The following is a 25105-nucleotide window of genomic DNA, read 5'->3' on the forward strand; positions in this document are numbered from 1 at the left end:
GACAACCCCCCCCCCCCCCCCCCCCCCCCCCCGCAACACACACACCGTACAAAATAATAAATACCCCCCCCCCCCCCCCCCAATCATGGCTTTGTGAGGCGGCGCTTGTTTTTGTCCAGCTTCCCCCCCCCCCCCCCATCCATCCCCGGGCCCTCCTCTCCCTCCCCCCCCCCCCCCCACCTCAGTGTCATCCCCTCCCCTCCCCCCCCCACCCCCCCCCCCCCCCCCCCCAACCACCACTCATGTGCCATGGCCGACTGTGGAACGGATAATGCCAGAGAGGGACAGGACGCTCGCCGTTCCGGTAAATGCCCACCTCCCCCCCCACTCTTTCCTCCCCCACCCCCCCCCCCCCCCTCAGGAGGAGGAAGGGGGGTGGGGGAGGTTGCTTCTTTCTTGTGGGAGGGTTGTTGTGAAGGGGGTGGGTGGGAGGGGTTGTCGTTAAAGGTGTTTTGGGGGGTGGGGGGGGGGCGTTATTAAAAGGTGTTTTTGGGGGGGGGGGGTGAGGGGTGGTTGTTAAAGGTGTTTGGAGGGGGTGAGGGGGTTAAAGGTGTTTGGGGAGTGAGGGGAGGGGGTTATTAAAAGGTGTTTGGGGAGTGAGGGGTGGTTAATGGTGGCGAGGGGATTGTTAAAGGTGTTTGGGGGGTGACAGGGTTGTTAAAGGTGTTTTGGGGATCAGGGGGGTTGTTAAAGGTGTTTTGTAGGTGAGAGGGGGGTTATTAAAAGGTGTTTTGGGGGTGAGGGGGGTTGTTAATGATGTTTTGCGGGGGTGAGGGGCTGTTAAAGGTGTTTTGGGCGGTGAGGGGCTGTTAAAGGTGTTTTGGGGTGAGGGGGGTTATTAAAAGGTGTTTTGGGGGAGGGGGGGTTAAAGATGTTGGGGTGAAGGGGTTAAAGATGTTGGGGTGAAGGGGGTGTTAAAGGTGTTTTGGGGTGAAGGGGGTGTTAAAGGTGTTTTGGGGTGAAGGGGGTGTTAAAGGTGTTTCGGGGTGAGGGGGGTTGTTAAAGATGTTTTGGGGGCGTTAAAGGTGTTGGGGTGAAGGGGTTGTTAAAGGTGTTTTGGGGTGAAGGGGGTGTTAAAGGTGTTTTGGGGGCAAGGGGGGTTGTTAAAAGTTGTTTTGGGGACCAGGGGGGGTTATTAAAGGTGCTTTGGGGGTGAAGGGGGGGGTTGTTAAAGGTGTTTGGGGGTAAGGGGGGGGTTGTTAAAGGTGTTTGGGGGTGAAGGGGGGGGTTGTTAAAGGTGTTTGGGGGTAAGGGGGTTGTTAAGGGTGTTTTGGGGGTGGGGGGTTGATTGTGTGTTTGGGGGGGTTAAGTTTGTTTAGGAAGTGTATGTGAGGATGGGGTCGTCAAGCATATTTTTTTTTGGGGGGGGGATGGTTGTTTAGTGTTTGCGGGGCTGTGGGGGAGGGTTAACTGTTTTGGGGATGTGAAGGGGTCCTGAAGTGTATTTGATGGGGAGGGTGTGGGGGTCGTGAAGTGTGTTTGAGGAGGGTGTGGGGGTCGTGACGTGTGTTTGAGGAGGGTGTGGGGGTAGTGAAGTGTGTTTGAGGAGGGTGTGGGGGATTGTGAAGTGTGTTTGGGATGGTATAGGGGATTGTGAAGTGTGTTTGAGGAGGGTGTGGGGGATTGTGAAGTGTGATTGGGATGGTATAGGGGATTGTGAAGTGTGATTGGGATGGTATAGGGGATTGTGAAGTGTGTTTGGGATGGTATAGGGGATTGTGAAGTGTGTTTGGGAGGGTATCGGGGATTGTGAAGTGTGTCTGGGATGGTATAGGGGATTGTGAAGTGTGTTTGGGATGGTATCGGGGATTGTGAAGTGTGTTTGGGATGGTATAGGGGATTGTGAAGTGTGTTTGGGATGGTATAGGGGATTGTGAAGTGTGTTTGGGATGGTATCGGGGATTGTGAAGTGTGTTTGGGATGGTATCGGGGATTGTGAAGTGTGTTTGGGATGGTATCGGGGATTGTGAAGTGTGTTTGGGATGGTATCGGGGATTGTGAAGTGTGATTGGGATGGTATAGGGGATTGTGAAGTGTGTTTGGGATGGTATCGGGGATTGTGAAGTGTGTTTGGGATGGTATAGGGGATTGTGAAGTGTGTTTGGGATGGTATCGGGGATTGTGAAGTGTGTTTGGGATGGTATAGGGGATTGTGAAGTGTGTTTGGGATGGTATCGGGGATTGTGAAGTGTGTTTGGGATGGTATAGGGGATTGTGAAGTGTGTTTGGGATGGTATCGGGGATTGTGAAGTGTGTTTGGGATGGTATCGGGGATTGTGAAGTGTGTTTGGGATGGTATCGGGGATTGTGAAGTGTGTTTGGGATGGTATCGGGGATTGTGAAGTGTGTTTGGGATGGTATCGGGGATTGTGAAGTGTGTTTGGGATGGTATAGGGGATTGTGAAGTGTGTTTGGGATGGTATAGGGGATTGTGAAGTGTGTTTGGGTAGGTATCGGGGATTGTGAAGTGTGTTTGGGATGGTATCGGGGATTGTGAAGTGTGTTTGGGATGGTATAGGGGATTGTGAAGTGTGTTTGGGATGGTATAGGGGATTGTGAAGTGTGTTTGGGATGGTATAGGGGATTGTGAAGTGTGATTGGGATGGTATAGGGGATTGTGAAGTGTGTTTGGGATGGTATAGGGGATTGTGAAGTGTGTTTGGGATGGTATAGGGGATTGTGAAGTGTGTTTGGGATGGTATCGGGGATTGTGAAGTGTGTTTGGGATGGTATAGGGGATTGTGAAGTGTGTTTGGGATGGTATAGGGGATTGTGAAGTGTGTTTGGGATGGTATAGGGGATTGTGAAGTGTGTTTGGGATGGTATAGGGGATTGTGAAGTGTGTTTGGGGGGTGGGGAGGGTCGTGAAGTGTGTTTGGGGGCTAGAGTTCCGTGTGTTTAGGGAGGGTGTGGAGGGATCGTAAAATGGGTTTGGGGAGTGTGAAGGGTCATGAAATGTGTTTGGCGAGTATGGGGCGGTCGCAAAGTGGGTATGGGGGTCCTGAAGTGCGTTGGAGGGGTGTGGGTGGATGTGAGGTCTGTTTGACAGGTTGTGGTATGTGACGGTGGGGGGTGGTGGAGGGGAAAGCCTGTCAGGACTGTTGGAGATGGTGGTTGTGCTGGGGGGTGGGGGTAAGAAAAGACAATAAATGCGGTTTACAACCGATGAGTAGCGAGGTTTAAAGGTGTCATTGCTGCTTTTTTGTGTTTGTGGGGGAGGGGGGGGTGATATTATATTTGGTTGTTGCCAGTGCACGTGTTCAAAGCATGGTTCGGGTTTTAAAATGCCCTGCGTTGACTATTCCCTGACACTTATCAGTTTGTGTGAGAGGAAGGGGATGAAGAGCAGGTTAAAAGGCGAGCCTTTATTGTGCTTTTTAAACCTTCACTTGCTCCTCTGCTATAGGGGTCCGTCCCCCCTCCAGTTTGTGGTGTTCTCTCTAGTCTGCACGTATCTTTTGGGAATGACACCTTTTTTTTCAGTGTGGATTCTTCGACCAACTTGGTCGAGCATTTTCTTCCTCTTGTCGATTTGAGCTTTTAATTGAAAGACTTGTCTATAATTTGCTGATTCCGCCGGTGATTAAGGATTATTAACAGCTTGACATTTCTTTTAACGTTCTTGTCCAACGTGTGGACAAATTGTTTCTCAGAATACGGTAATTTGGGGGTTGATGCGGGTGTGCATCACTGTCAAAGGAAGGAGTAACGGACTTAATTCTGGAAGATACTAATCCAACTCGAGAAAGGGAAGACGAGTTGAATCTCTAAAAGCCTGGTCTTATTTTGTCTTTTGAAGCCGAAAATGATTTGACAGCAAGTTAGCCAAGGCGAGGCATAACTTAAAAAATTCACAAAGCCAGCTGTTGGTGGGATGAAGCCTTTTCATTTTGGATCAGCGCGCTTTCCTAATCTGGGAGGTGAAATGGAAGTTGTGCTTTTTCAGACCATTTTCTAAAAGTGCGAGGAAGTGAGGGACCTTTTTTTTTTTTTGGAAACCTATCTTTTCCGGAGGCTTCAGGCAGCTCAAAATGCACAGAAGTGTGAATCAATTAACCCAAAAATACCTCCCGAGGCCCCCCCTTCAAAACTAGCCAGGAGTATTGTGAAAACCTTCAGCTGCTTGCCCTTCTGACGGTGCACAGACTCTTGTGAAATCATTCTGCGCAGATCTCGCATCAAAGTACTTGGGAAAGTAGTGAGAATTTAAAATGTGTGTCCTGGGACCCCGCGTCCCAGCTGAGCGGAAGCCACGTTTGAGCTATCAGGACATGCCTAATTTAACATCGAGTGAACCCTGTCGCTGTGTGTGCTTCACGTGTACATTAGTGGCTGTAGTGGTCATTATTGGAAAAGCCACAATTAATAATTGGGGAGGTGCCACTCGCTTGGGCTGCATCCATGTACGTGTGTGATAATACTTATGATAAGGGACTGGTTTAGCACAGTGCTAAATCGCTGGCTTTGAAAGCAGACCAAGGCAGGCCAGCAGCACGGTTCAATTCCCGTACCAGCCTCCCCGAACAGGCGCCGGAATGTGGCGACTAGGGGCTTTTCACAGTAACGTCATTTGAAGCCTACTTGTGGCAATAAGCGATTTTCATTTTTCCCAGAAGGAGCGACCAGAATTGTCAACCGCTCTTGTAGATTTGTATTAAGTCGACTGATGAATGGGGTTTCCAAGCCAGTATCCAGCTACCTGTTCGCAGTCCCCAAAAAAACTCTGGTGGCAAATGTCAACCAGACTTCATGAAAGCGGAGCGCTAATGTCTCGTGTGCTAATATTATCCATGACCATGCCTGAAATATGTTCGAAGTGAAGAATTGAGGTTCGAGTGAAGATAAAATGATACATGGATTGTGATTTTTAATCTGCTGTGCAGCAGCCATCCCTGAAAGCTCGGTTTCAATGCGATGTTTTACTCACCCGAGACATGTTTAATTTTCCAGATATTAGTGGAGCAGTGTTAATGTAACACAGTACGGTTAATATCCTGACTGTTCAACGCAGGGAAGGCTATCCGTTCAAATTTCAAGTACTTACACTCTTCAGTGGCATTACCTCAGGCACCGATGGCCGTGAAATAGTTGACCCGTGATCTTTTTTAAAGTTAAATAGTGTAGGAAGGTGAGAGAGAGCCACCCCGCCTGGCTGCGCGTTCGCTGTAAAGAACACATTTTACCTGTTCGCAGAACTATTCAAAAGTTTCACCGACCTTTGAAGTAAAGGCAAGCTTAATTCTATTAAAATAAAAGGTCCTGAGGAAAAGGTGTAAGGTGAAATGCGGAGCATTCTTAAAAGTATTGGCCATTGAATAATTGATGAATCTCCAATGGCACATACGCCAAAGGTCTGTTGGCTGACGAAGTGATTACCTGGCAGATAATCCTCTTGTCTGGCATGTTGGCCTGTACATTTTGAGAACCCGTACATTCTATCTCCTGTTGCTAGGGTGTGTGAGCAGAACATAAAACCTTGCGGTTTTACAGCATTTCTGGATGTCCCAAAATACTTTACATTCAGTAATATATTCTTGAACTGTTGTGATGCAACAAATGGCACTGTGTTCCTTTGCATCTTTGAAGACAATCTCGGTTGGCAAGCATTTGATCGGGAATGGAATATCCTTGTGGGACTAGGCAATGGTGTGCTCGTAGAAGAATGATCTTTCAGCTGTCATGTTCCCCTGTACTGTGGCTCAGGTGGGGCAAGAAACTGGTGTTATCTGTCTTGTTTGTGGTTGCATGTGACATGAGACAAAGGTATGGTCTGCCTGTATTGTGGTACAGGTGCTGCATTAAACTGTGAGGTATTGTCTGCCTGTATTGTGGTTAAGCTGTCACATTAAACTAAGGTACAGTCTGTGGGTATTGTGGTTAAGGTGTCACATTAAACTGCGGTATGGTCTGCCTGTATTGTGGTGAAGGTGTAGTGTTAAACTGAGGTATGGTCTGCCTGTATTGTGGTTCAGGTGTCACATTAAACTGAGGTATTGTCTGCCTGTATTGTGGTTAAGCTGTCACATTAAACTAAGGTACAGTCTGTGGGTATTGTGGTTAAGGTGTCACATTAAACTGCGGTATGGTCTGCCTGTATTGTGGTGAAGGTGTAGTGTTAAACTGAGGTATGGTCTGCCTGTATTGTGGTTCAGGTGTCACATTAAACTGAGGTATTGTCTGCCTGTACTGCGGTTAAGGTGTTACATTAAACGGAGGCATTGTCTGTCTGTATTGTGGTTGTGTCACATTGAACTGAGGTATTATCTGCCTGTATTGTGGTTCAGGTGTCACATTAAACTGAGGTATTGTCTGCCTGTACTGCGGTTAAGGTGTTACATTAGACTGAGGTATAGTCTGCCTGTATTGTGGTTAAGGTGTCATGTTAATCATAGAATCATAGAATTTACAGTGCAGAAGGAGGCCATTCGGCCCATCGAGTCTGCACCGGCTCTTGGAAAGAGCACCCTACCCAAGGTCAGCATCGCCACCCTATCCCCATAACCCAGTAACCCCACCCAACACTAAGGGCAATTTTGGACACTAAGGGCAATTTAGCATGGCCAATCCACCTAACCTGCACATCTTTGGACTGTGGGAGGAAACCGGAGCACCCGGAGGAAACCCCCACACACACGAGGAGGATGTACAGACTCCGCACAGACAGTGACCCAAGCCGGAATCGAACCTGGGACCCTGGAGCTGTGAAGCAATTGTGCTATCCACAAGGCTACCGTGCTGCCCCTAATGTTGTGGTTCACTTGTGGGCATCACGGTGGCACAATGGGAAGCACTTTTGCTTCATAGCGCCAGGGTCCCAGGTTCGATTCTCGACTTGGGTCACTGTCTGTGTGGAGTCTGCATGTTCTCCCTGTGTCTGTGTGGGTTTCCTCCAGGTGCTCCGGTTTCCTCCCACATGTCCTGAAAGATGTGTTGTTAGGTAATTTGAACATTCTAAATTCTCCCTCTGTGGACCCGAACAGGCAACGGAATGTGGCGACTAGGGTCTTTTCACAGTAACTTAATTGCAGTGTGAATGTAAGCCTGCGTGTGATGATAAATATTATGTCAAAAAAAATCCCAATTAAGCGGCAATTTTTGGTGTCACCAATCCACCTTCCCTGTACATCTTTGGGTTGTGAAACCCACCCGGACACAGGGAGAATGTGCAACCTCAACACAGACAGTGACCCAGGGCCCGGATCGAACCTGGGTCCTTAGCGCCATGAAGCAGCAGTGCTAAACGTCTTGTTAAAATGAGGTATTGTCCGCCTGGATTGTGGTTTAGGTGTAGTGTTAAACTGTGGTATGGTCTGCCTGTATTGTGGTTAAGCTGTCACATTAAACTGCGCTATGGTCTGCCTGTATTGTGGTTAAGGTGTCGTGCTAAACTGCGGTATGGTCTGCCTGTATTGTGGTTAAGGTGTCGTGCTAAACTGCGGTATGGTCTGCCTGTATTGTGGTTAAGGTGTCGTGCTGAACTGCGGTATGGTCTGCCTGTATTGTGGTTAAGGTGTCACATTAAACTGAGGTATGGTCTGCCTGTATTGTGGTTAAGGTGTCGCATTAAACGGAGGTATTGTCTGCCTGTATTGTGGTTAAGGTGTAGTGTTAAACTGAGGTACAGTCTGTGGGTATTGTGGTTAAGGTGTCACATTAAACTGCGGTATGGTCTGCCTGTATTGTGGTGAAGGTGTCGCATTAAACTGCGGTATGGTCTGCCTGTATTGTGGTTAAGATGTAGTGTTAAACTGAGGTATGGTCTGCCTGTATTGTGGTCAAGGTGTCACATTAAACTGAGGTATGGTCTGCCTGTATTGTGGTTAAGGTGTCACATTAAACTGAGGTATGGCCTGCCTGTATTGTGGTTAAGGTGTCGTGCTGAACTGCGGTATGGTCTGCCTGTATTGTGGTTAAGCTGGCACATTGAATTGCGGTGTGGTCTGCCTGTATTGTGGTTGAATTGCGGTATGGTCTGCCTGTATTGTGGTTAAGGTGTAGTGTTAAACTGAGGTATGGTCTGCCTGTATTGAGGTTAAGATGTAGTGTTAAACTGAGGTATGGTCTGCCTGTATTGTGGTTAAGATGTAGTGTTAAACTGGGGTATGGTCTGCCTGTAATGTGGTCAAGGTGTCACATTAAACTGAGGTATGGTCTGCCTGTATTGTGGTTAAGGTGTCACAGTAAACTGAGGTATGGTCTGCCTGTATTGCGGTTCAGGTGTCGCATAAAATGGAGGTATGGTCGGCCTGTATTGTGGTTAAGCTGTCACATTAAACTGCGGTATGGTCTGCCTGTATTGTGGTTAAGCTGTCACATTAAACTGCGGTATGGTCTGCCTGTATTGTGGTTAAGCTGTCACATTAAACTGAGGTATGGTCTGCCTGTATTGTGGTTAAGGTGTCACATTAAACTAAGGTACAGTCTGTGGGTATTGTGGTTAAGGTGTCACATTAAACTGCGGTATGGTCTGCCTGTATTGTGGTTAAGGTGTCACATTAAACTAAGGTACAGTCTGTGGGTATTGTGGTTAAGGTGTCACATTAAACTGCGGTATGGTCTGCCTGTATTGTGGTTAAGGTGTCACATTGAACTGAGGTATGGTCTGCCTGTATTGTGGTTAAGGTGTCATGTTGTGGTTCACTTGTGGGCATCACGGTAGCACAATGGGAAGCACTTTTGCTTCATAGCGCCAGGGTCCCAGGTTCGATTCTCGACTTGGGTCACTGTGTGGAGTCTGCATGTTCTCCCTGTGTCTGTGTGGGTTTCCTCCAGGTGCTCCGGTTTCCTCCCACATGTCCTGAAAGATGTGTTGTTAGGTAATTTGAACATTCTAAATTCTCCCTCTGTGGACACGAACAGGCAACTGAATGTGGCGACTAGGGTCTTTTCACAGTAACTTAATTGCAGTGTGAATGTAAGCCTGCGTGTGATGATAAATATTATGTCAAAATAAATCCCAATTAAGCGGCAATTTTTGGTGTCACCAATCCACCTTCCCTGTACATCTTTGGGTTGTAAAAACCCACCCGGGCACAGGGAGAATGTGCAACCTCAACACAGACAGTGACCCAGGGCCCGGATCGAACCTGGGTCCTTAGCGCCATGACGCAGCAGTGCTAAACGTCTTGTTAAAATGAGGTATTGTCCGCCTGGATTGTGGTTTAGGTGTAGTGTTAAACTGTGGTATGGTCTGCCTGCATTGTGGTGAAGGTGTTGCATTAAACTGTGGTATGGTCTGCCTGTATTGTGGTTAAGTTGTCACATTAGACTGAGGTATGGTCTGCCTGTATTGTGGTTAAGCTGTCACATTAAACTGCGGTATGGTCTGCCTGCATTGTGGTGAAGGTGTCGCATTAAACTGCTGTATGGTCTGCCTGTATTGTGGTTAAGCTGTCACATTAAACTGCGCTATGGTCTGCCTGTATTGTGGTTAAGCTGTCGCATTAAGCTGAGGGATGGTCTGCCTGCATTGTGGTTAAGGTGTCTCATTAAACGGAGGTATGGTCTGCCTGCCTTGTGCTTACTGTGTCACAAACTGAGGTATTGTCTGTCTGTATTGTGGTTAAGGTGTCACATTAAACTGAGGTACGGTCTGCCTGTATTGTGGTTAAGATGTAGTGTTAAACTGCGGTATGGTCTGCCTGTATTGTGGTTAAGCTGTCACATTAAACTGAGGTATGGTCTTCCTGTATTGTGGTTAAGGTGTAGTGTTAAACTGAGGTACAGTCTGTGGGTATTGTGGTTAAGCTGTCACATTAAACTGAGGTATGGTCTGCCTGTATTGTGGTTAAACTGTCACATTAAACTGAGGTACGGCCTGCCTGTATTGTGGTTAAGGTGTTGTGCTAAACTGCGGTATGGTCTGCCTGTATTGTGGTTAAGCTGTCACATTAAACTGCGGTATGGTCTGTCTGTATTGTGGTTAAGGTGTCGCATTAAACGGATGGATGGTCTGCCTGTATTGTGGTTAAGGTGTCACATTGAACTGAGGTATGGTCTGCCTGCCTTGTGCTTAAGGTGTCACATTAAACTGAGGTATTGTCTGTCTGTATTGTGGTTAAGGTGTCACATTAAACTGAGGTATGGTCTGCCTGTATTGTGGTTAAGCTGTCACATTAAACAGATGTATGGTCTGCTTGTACTGTGGTTAAGGTGTGGTGTTAAACTGAGGTACAGTCTGTGGGTATTGTGGTTAAGGTGTCACATTAAACTGTGGTATGGTCTGCCTCTATTGTGGTTAAGGTGTGTTAAACTGAGGTATGGTCTGCCTGTATTGTGGTTAAGGTGTAGTGTTAAACTGAGGTATGGTCTGCCTGTATTGTGGTTACGCTGTCACATTAAACTGAGGTATGGTCTACCTGTATTGTGGTTAAGCTGTCACATTAAACTGAGGTATGATCTGCCTGTATTGTGGTTAAGGTGTCACATTAAACTAAGGTACAGTCTGTGGGTATTGTGGTTAAGCTGTCACATTAATCTGCGCTTTGGTCTGCCTGTATTGTGGTTAAGCTGTCACATTAATCTGAGGTATGGTCTGCCTGTATTGTGGTTAAGCTGTCACATTAAACAGAGGTATGGTCTGCTTGTACTGTGGTTAAGGTGTCACATTAAACTGAGGTACGGTCTGCCTGTATTGTGGTTAAGGTGTCGTGCTAAACTGCGCTATGGTCTGCCTGTATTGTGGTTAAGGTGTTGTGCTGAACTGCGGTATGGTCTGCCTGTATTGTGGTTAAGCTATCACATTAAACTGCGGTATGGTCTGCCTGTATTGTGGTTAAGGTGTTGCATTAAACAGAGGGATGGTCTGCCTGTATTGTGGTTAAGCTGTCACATTAAACTGAGGTATGGTCTGCCTGTATTGTGGTTAAGCTGTCACATTAAACTGTGGTATGGTCAGCCTGTATTGTGGTTAAGCTGTCACATTAAACTGCGCTATGGCCTGCCTGTATTGTGGTTAAGGTGTAGTGTTAAACTGAGGTATGGTCTGCCTGTATTGTGGTTAAGCTGTCGCATTAAACTGAGTTATGGTCTGCCTATATTGTTGTTAAGGTGTCACATTAAACTGAGGTACAGTCTGTGGGTATTGTGGTTAAGGTGTCGGTATGGTCTGCCTGTATTGTGAAGGTGTTGCATTAAACTGCGGTATGGTATGCCTGTATTGTGGTTAAGGTGTAGTGTTAAACTGAGGTATAGTCTGCCTGTATTGTGGTTAAGCTGTCGCATTAAACTGAGGTATGGTCTGCCTGTATTGTGGTTAAGGTGTCACATTAAACTGTGGTATGGTCTGCCTGTATTGTGGTTAAGGTGTAGTGTTAAACTGAGGTATGGTCTGCCTGTATTGTGGTTACGCTGTCACATTAAACTGAGGTATGGTCTACCTGTATTGTGGTTAAGCTGTCACATTAAACTGAGGTATGATCTGCCTGTATTGTGGTTAAGGTGTCACATTAAACTAAGGTACAGTCTGTGGGTATTGTGGTTAAGCTGTCACATTAATCTGCGCTTTGGTCTGCCTGTATTGTGGTTAAGCTGTCACATTAATCTGAGGTATGGTCTGCCTGTATTGTGGTTAAGCTGTCACATTAAACAGAGGTATGGTCTGCTTGTACTGTGGTTAAGGTGTCACATTAAACTGAGGTACGGTCTGCCTGTATTGTGGTTAAGGTGTCGTGCTAAACTGCGCTATGGTCTGCCTGTATTGTGGTTAAGGTGTTGTGCTGAACTGCGGTATGGTCTGCCTGTATTGTGGTTAAGCTATCACATTAAACTGCGGTATGGTCTGCCTGTATTGTGGTTAAGGTGTTGCATTAAACAGAGGGATGGTCTGCCTGTATTGTGGTTAAGCTGTCACATTAAACTGAGGTATGGTCTGCCTGTATTGTGGTTAAGCTGTCACATTAAACTGTGGTATGGTCTGCCTGTATTGTGGTTAAGCTGTCACATTAAACTGCGCTATGGCCTGCCTGTATTGTGGTTAAGGTGTAGTGTTAAACTGAGGTATGGTCTGCCTGTATTGTGGTTAAGCTGTCGCATTAAACTGAGTTATGGTCTGCCTATATTGTTGTTAAGGTGTCACATTAAACTGAGGTACAGTCTGTGGGTATTGTGGTTAAGGTGTCGGTATGGTCTGCCTGTATTGTGAAGGTGTTGCATTAAACTGCGGTATGGTATGCCTGTATTGTGGTTAAGCTGTCGCATTAAACTGAGGTATGGTCTGCCTGTATTGTGGTTTAGGTGTCACATTAAACTGTGGTATGGTCTGTGGGTATAGTGGTTAAGGTGTCGCATTAAACTGAGGTGTGTCTGCCTGTATTGTGGTGAAGGTGTCACATTAAACTGCGGTATGGTCTGCCTGTATTGTGGTTAAGGTGTCGCATTAAACTGAGGTATGGTCTGTGGGTATTGTGGTTAAGGTGTCACATTAAACTGCAGTATGGTCTTCCTGTATTGTGGTTAAGGTGTCGTGTTAAACTGAGGTATGGTCTGCCTCTATTGTGGTTATGCTGTCACATTAAACTAAGGTATGGTCTGCCTGTATTGTGGTTAAGCTGTCACATTAAACTGAGGTATGATCTGCCTGTATTGTGGTTAAGGTGTCACATTAAACTGCAGCATGGTCTTCCTGTATTGTGGTTAAGGTGTAGTGTTAAACTGAGGTATGGTCTGCCTGTATTGTGGTTAAGCTGTCGCATTAAACTGAGGTATGGTCTGCCTATATTGTGGTTAAGGTGTCACATTAAACTGAGGTATGGTCTGCCTGTATTGTGGTTCAGCTGCCACATTAAACTGAGGTATAGTCTGTGGGTATTGTGGTTAAGGTGTTGGTATGGTGTGCCTGTATTGTGAAGGTGTTGCATTAAACTGCGGTATGGTCTGTCTGTATTGTGGTTAAGGTGTCACATTAAACTGAGTTACAGACTGTGGGTATTGTGGTTAAGGTGTCACATTAAACTGCGGTATGGTCTGCCTGTATTGTGGTTAAGGTGTCGCATTAAACTGAGGGATGGTCTGCCTGTATTGTGGTTAAGGTGTTGCATTAAACTGAGGTATGGTCTGCCTGTAGTGTGGTTAAGGCGTCGCATTAAACTGAGGGATGATCTGCCTGCATTGTGGTTAAGGTGTCACATTAAACTGAGGTATTGTCTGTCTGTATTGTGGTTAAGGTGTCACATTAAACTGCAGTATGGTCTGCCTGTATTGTGGTTAAGGTGTCGTGCTAAACTGCGGTAAGGTCTGCCTGTATTGTGGTTAAGGAGTCGTGCTAAACTGCGGTATGGTCTGCCTGTTTTGTGGTTAAGCTGTCACATTAAACTGCGGTATGGTCTGCCTGTATTGTGGTTAAGGTGTGGTGTTAAACGGAGGTACAGTCTGTGGGTATTGTGGTTAAGGTGTCACATAAAATGGAGGTATCGTCTGCCTGTATTGTGGTTAAGGTGTCACAAACTGCGGTATGGTCTGCCTGTATTGTGGTTCAGCTGTCACATTAAACTGCGGTATGGTCTGCCTCTATTGTGGTTAAGGTGTGTTAAACTGCGGTATGGTCTGCCTGTATTGTGGTTAAGCTGTCACGTTAAACTGAGGTATGATCTGCCTGTATTGTGGTTAAGGTGTCACATTAAACTAAGGTACAGTCTGTGGGTATTGTGGTTAAGGTGTCACATCAAACTGCAGTAAGGTCTTCCTGTAATGTGGTTCAGCAGCCACATTAAACTGAGGTACAGTCTGTGGGTATTGTGGTTAAGGTGTCGGTATGGTCTGCCTGTATTGTGAAGGTGCTGCATTAAACTGCGGTATGGTATGCCTGTATTGTGGTGAAGGTGTCGCGTTAAGCTGAGGTATGGTCTGTGGGTATTGTGGTTAAGGTGTCGCATTAAACTATGGTGTGGTCTGCCTGTATTGTGGTGAAGGTGTCGCATTAAACTGCGGTACAGTCTGACTGTATTGTTTAGGTGTCATATTAAAATGAACAAGTGTGCTATGAGGGAAGGTAGGACCAGTATCCATTGGAGCTTGGAAGATTGAGAGGTGATCTTTTTGAAAAGTCAAATTCTTGAAAGATTTGACAGGAGGATACTGAAAGGATGCTTCTCCTTATTGGTGAGACCAGAACTAGGGGGGCCAGTTTAAAAATAAAGGGCCTCCAATTTAAGAGAGAGATGAGAAGAAATGTGGACGGCACGGTAGCACAGTGGTGAGCACTGTTGCTTCACAGCGTCAGGGACCCTGGTTCGATTCCCGTCTTTGCGGAGTCTGCACATTTCTCCCCGTGTCTGCGTGTGTTTCCTCCGGCTGCTCCGGTTTCCTCCCACAAGTCCCGAAAGACGTGCTGTTAGGTAATTTGAACATTCTGATTTCTTCCTGTGTGTACCGAGCAGGCGCAGGAGTGTGGCGACTAGGGGCTTTTCACAGTAACTTCATTTCAGCGTTAATGTAAGCCAAAGATTATTCTTAATTTGTTTCTTCTAGAACTCTCTTCCCTGGGGAGTGGTGGAAGCAGTTCATATATATTTTTACGGCAGACTAATTCTTGACTATCAAAAGATATCAGGGATAGCAGAATGTGGAGTTGTGGCCATATACAGATCATGATCTTGTTGAATTGTGGAGCAGGCTCGAGGGGCTGAATGGCATAGTCCTCGTAATTCATATGTTGGTTTGCTAATATTGTGGTTGGTTGTCACATTAAACTGAGGTGTATAGTATGTCTGTTTTCCAGTCACAAATTCATCTTTCTACCTATATTTTGGACTAGATGTTACGTGAAATTGAGGTGCTGTTCTCCTGTATTATGGTTCAGGTTTCATGTTCAACTGAGGTGATGTCCGCCTGTATCGTGGGTCAGGTTTCATGTTAAACCGAGGTCTATTTGCCTGTGTTGTACAGGTTTCACGTTAAACTGAGGTGTTGTCTGCCTTTATTGTGGTTCAGGTTCACGTTAAACTGAGGTGCTATCCGCCTTTATTGTACAGGTTTCACGTTAACTGGGGTGCTATCCGCCTGTATTGTGGGCTCAGGTTTCATGTTAAACTGAGGTGCTATCTGTCTGTATTGTACAGGTTTTACGTTAAACTGGAGTGCTATCCGCCTGTATTGTACAGGTTTCACGTTAACTGGGGTGCTATCCGCCTGTATTGTGGGCTCAGGTTTCATGTTAAACTGAGGTGCTGTCTGTCTGTATTGTACAGGTTTCACGTTAAACTGAGCTGCTATCCGCCTTTATTGTACAGGTTTCACGTTAACTGGGGTGCTATCCGCCTGTATTGTGGGCTCAGGTTTCATGTTAAACTGAGGTGCTATCTGTCTGTATTGTACAGGTTTTCCGTTAAACTGGAGTGCTATCCGCCTGTATTGTGGTTCAGGTTTCATGTTAAAACTGAGTTGCGATCTGCCTGTATTGTTTAGATTTGGATTTTGTTTATTGTCACGTGTACTGAGGTACAGTGAAAAGTATTTTTCTGCGAGCAGCTCAACAGATCATTAAGTACATGAACATAAAATAAAAGAAAATATATAATAGGGCAACACAAGGTAAGCAATGTAATTAGATCTGGGGCTGGTTTAGCACAGGGCTAAATCGCTGGCTTTGAAAGCAGACCAAGGCAGACCAGCAGCACGGTTCAATTCCCGTACCAGCCTCCCCGAACAGGCGCCGGAATGTGGCGACGAGGGACTTTTCACAGTAACTTCATTTGAAGCCTACTTGTGACAAGCGATTTTCATTTCATTTTCATTTCAAATAACCACTAGCATCGGGTGAAGCATACAGGGTGAAGTGTTAATGAGGTCAGTCTATAAGAGGGTCGTTTAGGAGTCTGGGTAACAGCAGGGGAAGAAGCTGTTTTTCAGTCTGTTCCTGCGTGTTCTCAGACTTGTGTATCTCCTGCCCGATGGAAGAAGTTGGAAGAGTGAGTAAGCTGGGTGGGAGGGGTCTTTGATTATGCTGCCCGCTTTCCCCAGGCAGCGGAAGGTGTACATGGAGTCAGTGGATGGGAGGCAGGTTTGTGTGATGGACTGGGCTGTGTGATGTTTCTTGCGGTCCTGGGCCGAGCAGTTGCCATACCAGGCTGTGATGCAGCCCGATAGGATGCTTTCTATGGTGCATCTGTAAAAGTTGGTCAGGGTTAATGTGAACAAGCCAAATTTCCTTAGTTTCCTGAGGAAGTATAGGCGCTGTTGTGCTTTCTTGGTGGTAGCGCCGACGTGAGTGGACAAGGATAGACTTTTGGAGATGTGCACACCTCATAATTTGAAACTGCTAACCATTAGGGGCTGGTTTAGCACAGTGGGCTAAACAGCTGGCTTGTAATGCAGAACAGGGCAGCAGCGCGGGTTCAATTCCCGTACTGGCCTCCCTGAACAGGTGCCGGAATGTGGCGACTAGGGGCTTTTCACAGTAACTTCATTGAAACCTACTTGTGACGCTATGCGATTATTATTATCTCTACCTTGACCCCGTTGATGCTGACAGGCGTGTATATAGTACTTTGCGTCCTGAAGTCAATGACCAGCTCTTTAGTTTTGCTGGTATTGAGGGATAGATTGTTGTCGCTGCACCACCAGTAGGTTCTCTATCTCCTTCCTGTGTTCTGACTCGTCGTTATTCGAGATCCGGCCCACTATAGTCATATCGTCAGCAAACTTGTAGATGGAGTTGGAACCAAATTTTGCCACGCAGTCGTGTGTGTACAGGGGGTATAGTAGGGGGCTAAGTATGCAGCCTTGCGGGGCCCCAGTATTGAGGACTATTGTGGAGGAGGTGTTGTTGTTTATTCTTACTGGAGCTGATCAGAGTTGATCGGAAAGGAGACTTGCAGGGAACAGTGGAACAGTAATGGCAGGAGTTTTTGGGGGTCATTCGGAAGGCACAGCAGAAATTCATCTCGAGGAGGAGGAAACATGCTAAGGGGAGGACGATTCATCCAAGGCTAACGAAGGAAGTCGAGGACAACATAAAAGCAAAAGAAAAAGCATACAAAGTGGCGAGAATTAGTGAGAAACCAGAGTATTGGGAAGCCTTTAAAAGTGAGCAGAGGACAACTAAAAAAGCAATAAGGGGGGAGAAGATGAAATATGAGCGCAAGTTAGCTAGTAATATAAAGGGAGATAGGAAGAAATTTCTTCCAATATATATAAAAGGTAAGAGAGAGGCAAAAATAGACATTGGACCACTGGAAAACGTGGCTGGACAAGTAATACCAGGAAAGAAAGAAATGGCAGATGAACTAAATAATTACTTTGCATCAGTCTTCACGGTGGAAGACACCAGTGGGATGCCAGAGCTCCTGGAGAATCGGGGGCAGAGGTGATTGCAGTGGCCATCACTAAGGAGAAGGTTGTGGGGAAATTGAAAGGTCTGAAGGTGGATAAGTCACCTGGACCGGATGGACTACACCCCAGGGTTCTAAAAGAGATAGCTGAGGAATTTGCGGAGGCATTGGTGATGATCTTTCAGGAATCACTGGAGGCAGGAAGGGTCCCAGAGGACTGGAAAGTGGCTACTGTAACACCACTGTTTAAGACGGGAGGGAGGGAAGACAGGAAATTATAGGCAGGTTAGCCTGACTTCGGTCATTGGTAAGATTTTAGAGTCTGTTATTAAAGATGAGATCGCAAAGTGCTTGGTAAAATAGGACTGAGTCAGCACGGTTTTGTCAAAAGGAGGTCATGTCTGACAAATCTGTTGGAGTTCTTTGAGGAGCTACCAAGCAAGTTAGACAAAGGAGAATCAGTGGACGTGATTTATTTAGATTTCCAGAAGGCCTTTGAGAAGGTGCCGCATAGGAAACTGTTAAATAAGTTAAGAGCCCATGGTGTTCAGGGTAAGATCCAGGCACGGATAGAGGATTGGCTGACTGGCAGAAGGACGAGAGTGGGGGGAAAAGGGGTCTTTTTCAGGATGGCAGCCGGTGACTAGTGGTGTGCCTCAGGGGTCTGTGCTGGGACCACAACTTTTCACAATGTTCATTAATGATCTGGAAGGCACTGTTGCTAAGTTTGCAGATGATACAAAGATCTGTAGAGAGACCGGTAGTATTGAGGAAGCAAGGGGGCTGCAGTAGGATTTGGACAGGCTAGGAGAGTGGGCAATGAAGTGGCAAATGGAATACAAGTGGACAAGTGTGAGGTTATGCACTTTGGAAAGAGGAATTTAGGCATAGACTATTTTCTAAATGGGGAAATGCTTCGGAAATCAGAAGCACAAAGGGACTTGGGAGTCCTTGTTCACGATTCTCTTAAGGTTAACGTGCAGGTTCAGTCGGCAGTTAAGAAGGCAAATGCAATGTTAGCATTCATGTCAAGAGGGCTTGAATACAAGTCCAGAGATGTACTAAGGCTCTGGTCAGACCTCATTGGGAGTATTGTGAGCAGTTTTGGGCCCCGTATCTCAGGAAGGATGTGCTGGCCTTGGAAAGGGTCCAGAGGAGGTTCACAAGAATGATCCCTGGAATGAAGAACTTGTCGTATGAGGAACGGTTGATGACTCTGGGTCTGTACTCGCTGGAGTTTAAAAGGATGAGAGGGGATCTTATTGAAACTTACAGGATACTGCGAGGCCTGGATAGAGTGGACGTGGAGAGGATGTTTCCACTTGTCGGAAAGACGAGAACCAGAGGGCACAATCTCAGACTAAAGGGACAATCCTTTAAAACAGAGATGGGGAGGAATTTCTTCAGGCAGAGGGTGGTGAATCTGTGGAACTCTTTGCCGCAGAAGGCTGTGGAGGCCAAATCACTGAGTGGCTTTCAGACAAAGATAGATAGGTTCTTGATTAATGAGGGGATCAGGGGTTATGGGGAGAAGGCAGGAGAATGGGGATGAGAAAATATCAGCCATGATTGAATGGCGGAGCAGACTCGATGGGCCGAGTGGCCTAATTCTGCTCCTCTGTCTTATGGTGTTCTGGTCTTACTGATTGTGGTCTGTGGGTCAGAAAGGCGAGGATCCAGTTGCAGAGTGAGGGGCCAAGTCCTCGGTTTTGGAGCTTTGATATGAGCTTGGCTGGGATTATGGTGTTGAAGATGGAGCTGTAGTCAATAAATAGGAATCTAGTTGTACAGGTTTCACGTTAAACTGAGGCGCTGTCTGCCTGTATTGTACAGGTTTCACGTTAAACTGAGGTGCTATCCGCCTGTATTGTGGTTTTGGTCTGATCTGAAACTATTTTAGTTCAGGTGTGGTATGAAACTCTGGTCTCGTCTGCCTGTCTTGTTAAGGTGCAATATTAAGCGGAGGCATTATCTACCTGTACTGTGGTTCTAATTTTGACATGAAACTGAGCTACACAAAGGTGTCACAAAATGCGGAACAGATCCAGTCCAGCCAATTTGTGCCTGCTCTCGATTGTCAGTAAAGTGATGGACGGTGTCATCGACAGTGCAGTCAAGCACATGTAAATTCTATGACATTCTACCCCCCTCCCCCAAAAGCCTGTCAAACAGTGTGGTCTGCCTATATTTCCGTTCAGGTGTCACATTAAACTGAGGTGCAGTCTGCCTGTAGTGTGCTTCAGGTGTTGTGTTAAACTGAGGTATGGTCTGCCTGTATTGTGGTTCAGGTGTTGTGTTAAACTGAGGTATGGTCTGCCTGTATTGTGGTTCAGGTGTTGTGTTAAACTGAGGTATGGTCTGCCTGTATTGTGGTTAAGGTGTGTTAAACCGAGGTGTCCTCTGCCTGTATTGTGGTTCAGGTGTTGTGTTAAACTGAGGTATGGTCTGCCTGTATTGTGGTTCAGGTGTTGTGTTAAACTGAGGTATGGTCTGCCTGTACTGTGGTTCAGGTGTGTTAAACCGAGGTGTCGTCTGCCTGTATTGTGGTTCAGGTGTTGTGTTAAACTGAGGTATTGTCTGCCTGTATTGTGGTTCAGGTGTGTTAAACCGAGGTGTCGTCTGCCTGTATTGTGGTTCAGGTGTGTGTTAAACTGAGGTATGATCTACTTGCAATATAGGCAGGTATTGTACGGTAGCATTGTGGATAGCACAATTGCTTCACAGCTCCAGGGTCCCAGGTTCGATTCCCGGCTTGGATCACTGTCTGTGCGGAGTCTGCACATTCTCCCCGTGTGTGCGTGGGTTTCCTCCGGGTGCTCCGGTTTCCTCCCACAGTCCAAAGATGTGCAGGTTAGGTGGATAGGCCGTGCTAAATTGCCCTTGGTGTCCAAAATTGCCCTTAGTGTTGGGTGGGGTTACTGGGTTATGGGGATAGGGTGGAGGTGTGGACCTTGGGTAGCGTGCTCTTTCCAAGAACTGGTGCAGACTCGATGGGCTAAATGGCCTCCTCCTGCTCTGTATGAACTTTCTATGAACTTTGTATTGTGGATCAGGTGTTGTGTTAAACTGAGGTGCAATCTGCCTATATTGTGCTTGAGGTGTCAGTGATGTGGTCTGCCTGTATTGTGCTTGAGATGTTACTGATGTGGCCTGCCTGTATTGTGGTTCACGTTGAAACAAAATATCTTGTTTTACTGTTCGAGAAAAGCCCAGAGATCTCTCGGTATTCTCGTCAACGTTGCTCCTTGAAGCGATGCTGCTAAAAATACTTCCACTTGTCATTCATCTGAATTGCTCTACCCAAATTGACTGTTGCATTCGCCTGCACAGTATTCCACTTACAGCTTTTATATAGTGACATAACTGAAAGGACGCTCCGTATATATGCAAACATCAAGTTTCACTTATTGCTGAGGTTCTATCTGTCCCTGGTGTTGCGAAAGATGGGTCTGGCCTCATTACCGCAGAACACTCCAGTGAGTTGTACCACTTGACCCTTGTGGAAAACCTTTCACGCAGAAACATCTTTGACTACGAGTCCGTGTGGCAGTCGTCTGTATATCACATCCTCGAGGCCCAATGGGAACAGGAGGCAGTGGATCCTGTTGAATGGTTCCCTGAGCAGGCCGTCAGTCATTTGGCAGAATGCCTCATCGTCAGAACTTTCAAACCAAGCAGCAGTTTGTTGGTGAAATGGGCCGCCAGACCTTTCCTGGAGTCTTGCCCCCTCCGCTTGCTCCCCTCTAGGCAGTTATAGTAGGGTAGAGGCTGCCTCTCACTACTTCCTTCTGGAACATGCGTTTCCAAACCAGAACCGGAAGGAGATGTAGTCGTTTTTGCCGACGTTCTTCCCGAGCAGCTCTGTAACGCAGGACCCTGTGCTCTGGGGACACACACTGAGACAAACATCAGCTGCTGTTGGGAGGACCACCAACTTGATGGAAAGTGCCTGCAACCTGCTACTTTTCCAGTTCTAATGGCTGCTGAAAACAATGTGTTGAAGCCTGGGCACCTTCCACGGTCCAGGACCATGTGGCGAGGGACTAGCCGCAGCAAACACATGGCCATGGAGATTTGAAAACAAGATTGCGAATTTAAAAAAAAAATCAAGACATGACTTGACTAGGAGCCACTGTAAGTCAATGAGCACGGGGGTGGTAGAGGAAGGGAATTTACTGTGAGTTATGTAAGAAATTGGTAGCTGTTATGTGTGTTTGTGTGTGTATATATATATATATTGCAATATCCGTCATGCTGCCCTACTTATTTATAAATTGCCTGCAATAGGCTTTACTTAATTGGAGATAGAGAAAGTATAAGTTAGTAGTAAAAAGGGTTCCCTGTTATTTTAATACCGTAAGAAGTCTTACAACACCAGGTTAAAGTCCAACAGGTTTGTTTCAAACACAAGCTTTCGGAGCACTGCTCCTTCCTCAGGTGAACATCATGTTATTTTAACAATCGTATAACTTAATTGAAAAGCTATTTTCTGCGATAGTGTGTTTAATCCTGAGTTAAGAACAACGTTTTTTGAGTATAAAAGAAAGCTGTTGGTCAGTGAAATCGCTCCTGGAACTAATTGTCCTTTCCTCACAGTTTTAAAAAAATGTAAAAAAATAGTTTGGGGTTCTTTTCCGGTATTCTAACAAATGTTGGTGTCTGGTCCGGGTCTTAACAGCAACAGTTGCGGGTGACCTCTAAGTTTACAGAGGATAGAATGTGGGGTGCCAGCTGGGAATGTGTTGAAATTGTTGAGTCCAGAGGCATGAGTGAGGGTTTCAGCAGCCGATCAGCTGTGAAGGGGAGGAACCAAGCCGATGTTGCGGAGGTAGAAATAGGGATGGCACAAGTGAGCCCGAAAGCCCGTCTCCGGATCAGACGCGGCACCACAGTTAGCGAGCAGCCTGGTTTAATCTCCGACTTTTGCGGGGAGAGAGAGGGATGGATTGGTGGCCAGGGAATGGAGTTTGGAGCAGGCACTGAAAACAAAGCGGTTTGAGTGTTCCCAGTATTCGAGGACGTTTTCCCTTGTCCAGCACTGGAAGTCCAGTAAGACATTTGATCATTTAGCAAGAGTGAAGGAGCCGAGAGAGATGTTGGCGAGGGAGAACTGTGTGCATCATCAGCGTACCTGTGAACGCTGTGCCTTTGGGCGGTGTTGCTGAGGAGGCAGCATGTCGATCCAAAATGGGAGGGTGCAGGAGTAGGAAGAGAAACTGCTGCAAGTGATTCTCTGGCTATGATTAGAAAGTGCGAAACCAGCTTAGAGCAGGAGAGTCTGGCTTGTCTGGACGAGAGTGGAAAGGTGCTGGACGAGGATGATGTGGTCAACTGTGCTGAAGGCTGCAGTCAGTTTGAAAAGGAACCGTTGTTATTTGTAACTTTGATCACCAATATTTTGGTACTGCAACAGGGATGGAAACCTTGATTGGAGGGATTTTGGGGAAAAATGGGAAGAGATTTGGGAGGTGACAACATGTTCAAGGGCTTTGGCGATGGCACATTAGTTTTCTGCGGTTGTGGGTTCAAGGGTTGGTTTTTCCAAGGAGACGATTGATAATGGCAGATTTGAAGGGCAACATCGAGGAGTAACTGTCACAATATTGGCTAAAATGACGGCCTGGAGGGTAAATTGGGTTTTGTGGGAATAGGATTAAATCGATAGGAGATGGGTCTCATGGACAAGATGAACTCAAGAGAGGCCACGAGGGGAAGTGGGTGAGAAACTAGAGAGAGATGTGAGTTTAGGGCTTGGGCACGGAGAGGCGTTGAGGACATTTTAATCAGGTGGGCTCGTGGAAGGGTGAGACATGACAGAAGCAGCTGATCGAATTGTCTTGATCTTACTGACAAGTCCATGAGTTCTTCACGATGGTTGGACAGAACGGGCAGAGGAGTTTACAAAGATGATTTGCAGAGGATACAAGGCACCGATTCGTGGGAATATATTTATTTACACACCAGATGATTAACTCTGGAAGAGCAGCCAGGTTATGTCAGTAGAGAAGTACCAGGATGATAGGATGGGATCAAATGGGCCGAGTGGTCTGGTGACCAACTTGGAAACCCTGTTGCTGACGACTAGTTTTGGGATGCTGTTGTGGTGAGCACAAAGTGGGAGGTTGAGACCTTCCCCATGGAAGGGGAGCATTTGATCAAATAGTCACCCTGGATTGCTGTGTGCTATATGTAGGAGTTGGTTCAGAACAGTGGCAGAGGCTTGCAAACAGCTTGTTGGGTCACATTTGCAGCTTGGCAAAACTGGGTCCTAATATATCGCCTCTTAAATATTGCCCAACCTCAGTCAGTGACATATCAACATAGAAAGCAGGAGTAGGCCATTTGGCCCTTCAAGCCTGATCCACCATTCAATATCATCATGGCTGATCTTCGCTCTCAATGCCTTATTCCCCCTTCTTCCCCATACCCCTTGATGCCATTAAAAGCTTTTTAAAAAATGGAGGTGGCACGGTGGTGTAGCGATCAGAACCCAAGGCTGTAGGCCTTGGGATTTGTTGAATTTTAGATTGATAAGTTTTTACTATGCTTCTACTCTGCTTTATTAATTATCTTCATTTCCTCGGTCTCTTCTAAGTTACCCTGCCTTTCTGGTGTCAAAATTGTGTCTCCTGCTATAACTGCTTAGAGCAGGTTAAGGGGAAACCTACTTGAGAGATCCAAATGATGCTGCCTGCTGGTCAATATCGAAACCAGATTTCCAGGTAATTTTAGTAGAACGTGGACTGAATGTACATTCACCTAGGATAGATCTGAGATCTGGCTAAGTCTTCTTGGAGAGGCACTAAGGCACAGTCTTTCAAGGATTTGAGGACTGCTTAATGGAATGTTTATTCCTCCTGTTCTAAGTGAAAGATGTGTTATGGGCGAGGCGTTTTCAGAACCCCAAAATGTATCATGGAGTTCAACCAACCTCTCCCTTTAATGTATTTGTTGCTTTTCCTAGCACACGGCTTGCTCCCCAGGTGTGGGATTACAATTATGGACACGTGGGTTTTTAAAACAAAACACTGTTTATTCCATGAACTCAACTTAACCTGTTAAATAAACATTGGATCCCTTAACACCCCTTAACCCCGAAAATAATACAACACTAAATAATCCCTTAAAATGTTCCTTCAAACATCCAAAAGGCTTCAAACCTTCAAAACGGTAACACACCAGGTCACAGAATATATATATTTTCTGTTGGATGGCAGAGATATATCAGCCTGGTTGACTTCATCCATTTCTTAAAAGTACTCTCACATGACAGATGAAAAAGAACTAATTCTTTAATTTGGCTGTTGTCTTTCAATGCCAGTCGATGCCTGAGATTACTGTTCCAGGTTGTACCCCCGGACAGGCTCTCAATGAATAAATACTACTAAAGAATAAATCTCAGCTCCCTTTTTATCCATGGGCGTTACGGTACCTGATTGGTGCAAATGCTGGATAAACTCAGCAGGTCTGGCATCACCTGTGGAGTTTGCACTATGCAAGTCCCTCTCACTCCTCTTCAGAAAGGTATAGCTTTTTGTGTTCGCGTTTGTGAATGAAAAGGCACAGCTCTGTGGCACTTGTTGACTGAATATGACCCGCTGCAGCATAAAACCCAAGAAAGCACAACAGCACCTATACTTCCTCAGGAAACTAAGGAAATTTGGCATGTCCACATTGACTCTTATCAACTTTTACAGATGCGCCATAGAAAGCATCCTATCGGGCTGCATCACAGCCTGGTATGGCAACTGCTCGGCCCAGGACCGCAAGAAACTTCAGAGAGTCGTGAACAGCGGCCAGCCCATCACACAAACCCGCCTCCCATCCATTGACTCCAC

The 25105-nt window shown here is 46.3% G+C and overlaps 1 protein-coding gene across 1 annotated transcript in view; it reads left to right on the forward strand.

Annotated features, from left to right (window-relative positions):
- The first annotated feature begins 229 nt into the window (after positions 1–229).
- The window catches only part of ash1l (ash1 (absent, small, or homeotic)-like (Drosophila)), a 412201-nt gene continuing 387325 nt past the window's right edge, over positions 230–25105 (forward strand). The window contains 1 exon segment of the mRNA XM_072490632.1: positions 230–304. The gene's annotated coding sequence lies outside the window, so the exon portion shown is untranslated.

The sequence above is a fragment of the Scyliorhinus torazame genome, chromosome 26, assembly GCF_047496885.1.
Source record: "Scyliorhinus torazame isolate Kashiwa2021f chromosome 26, sScyTor2.1, whole genome shotgun sequence".
Lineage (NCBI taxonomy): Eukaryota > Metazoa > Chordata > Chondrichthyes > Carcharhiniformes > Scyliorhinidae > Scyliorhinus > Scyliorhinus torazame.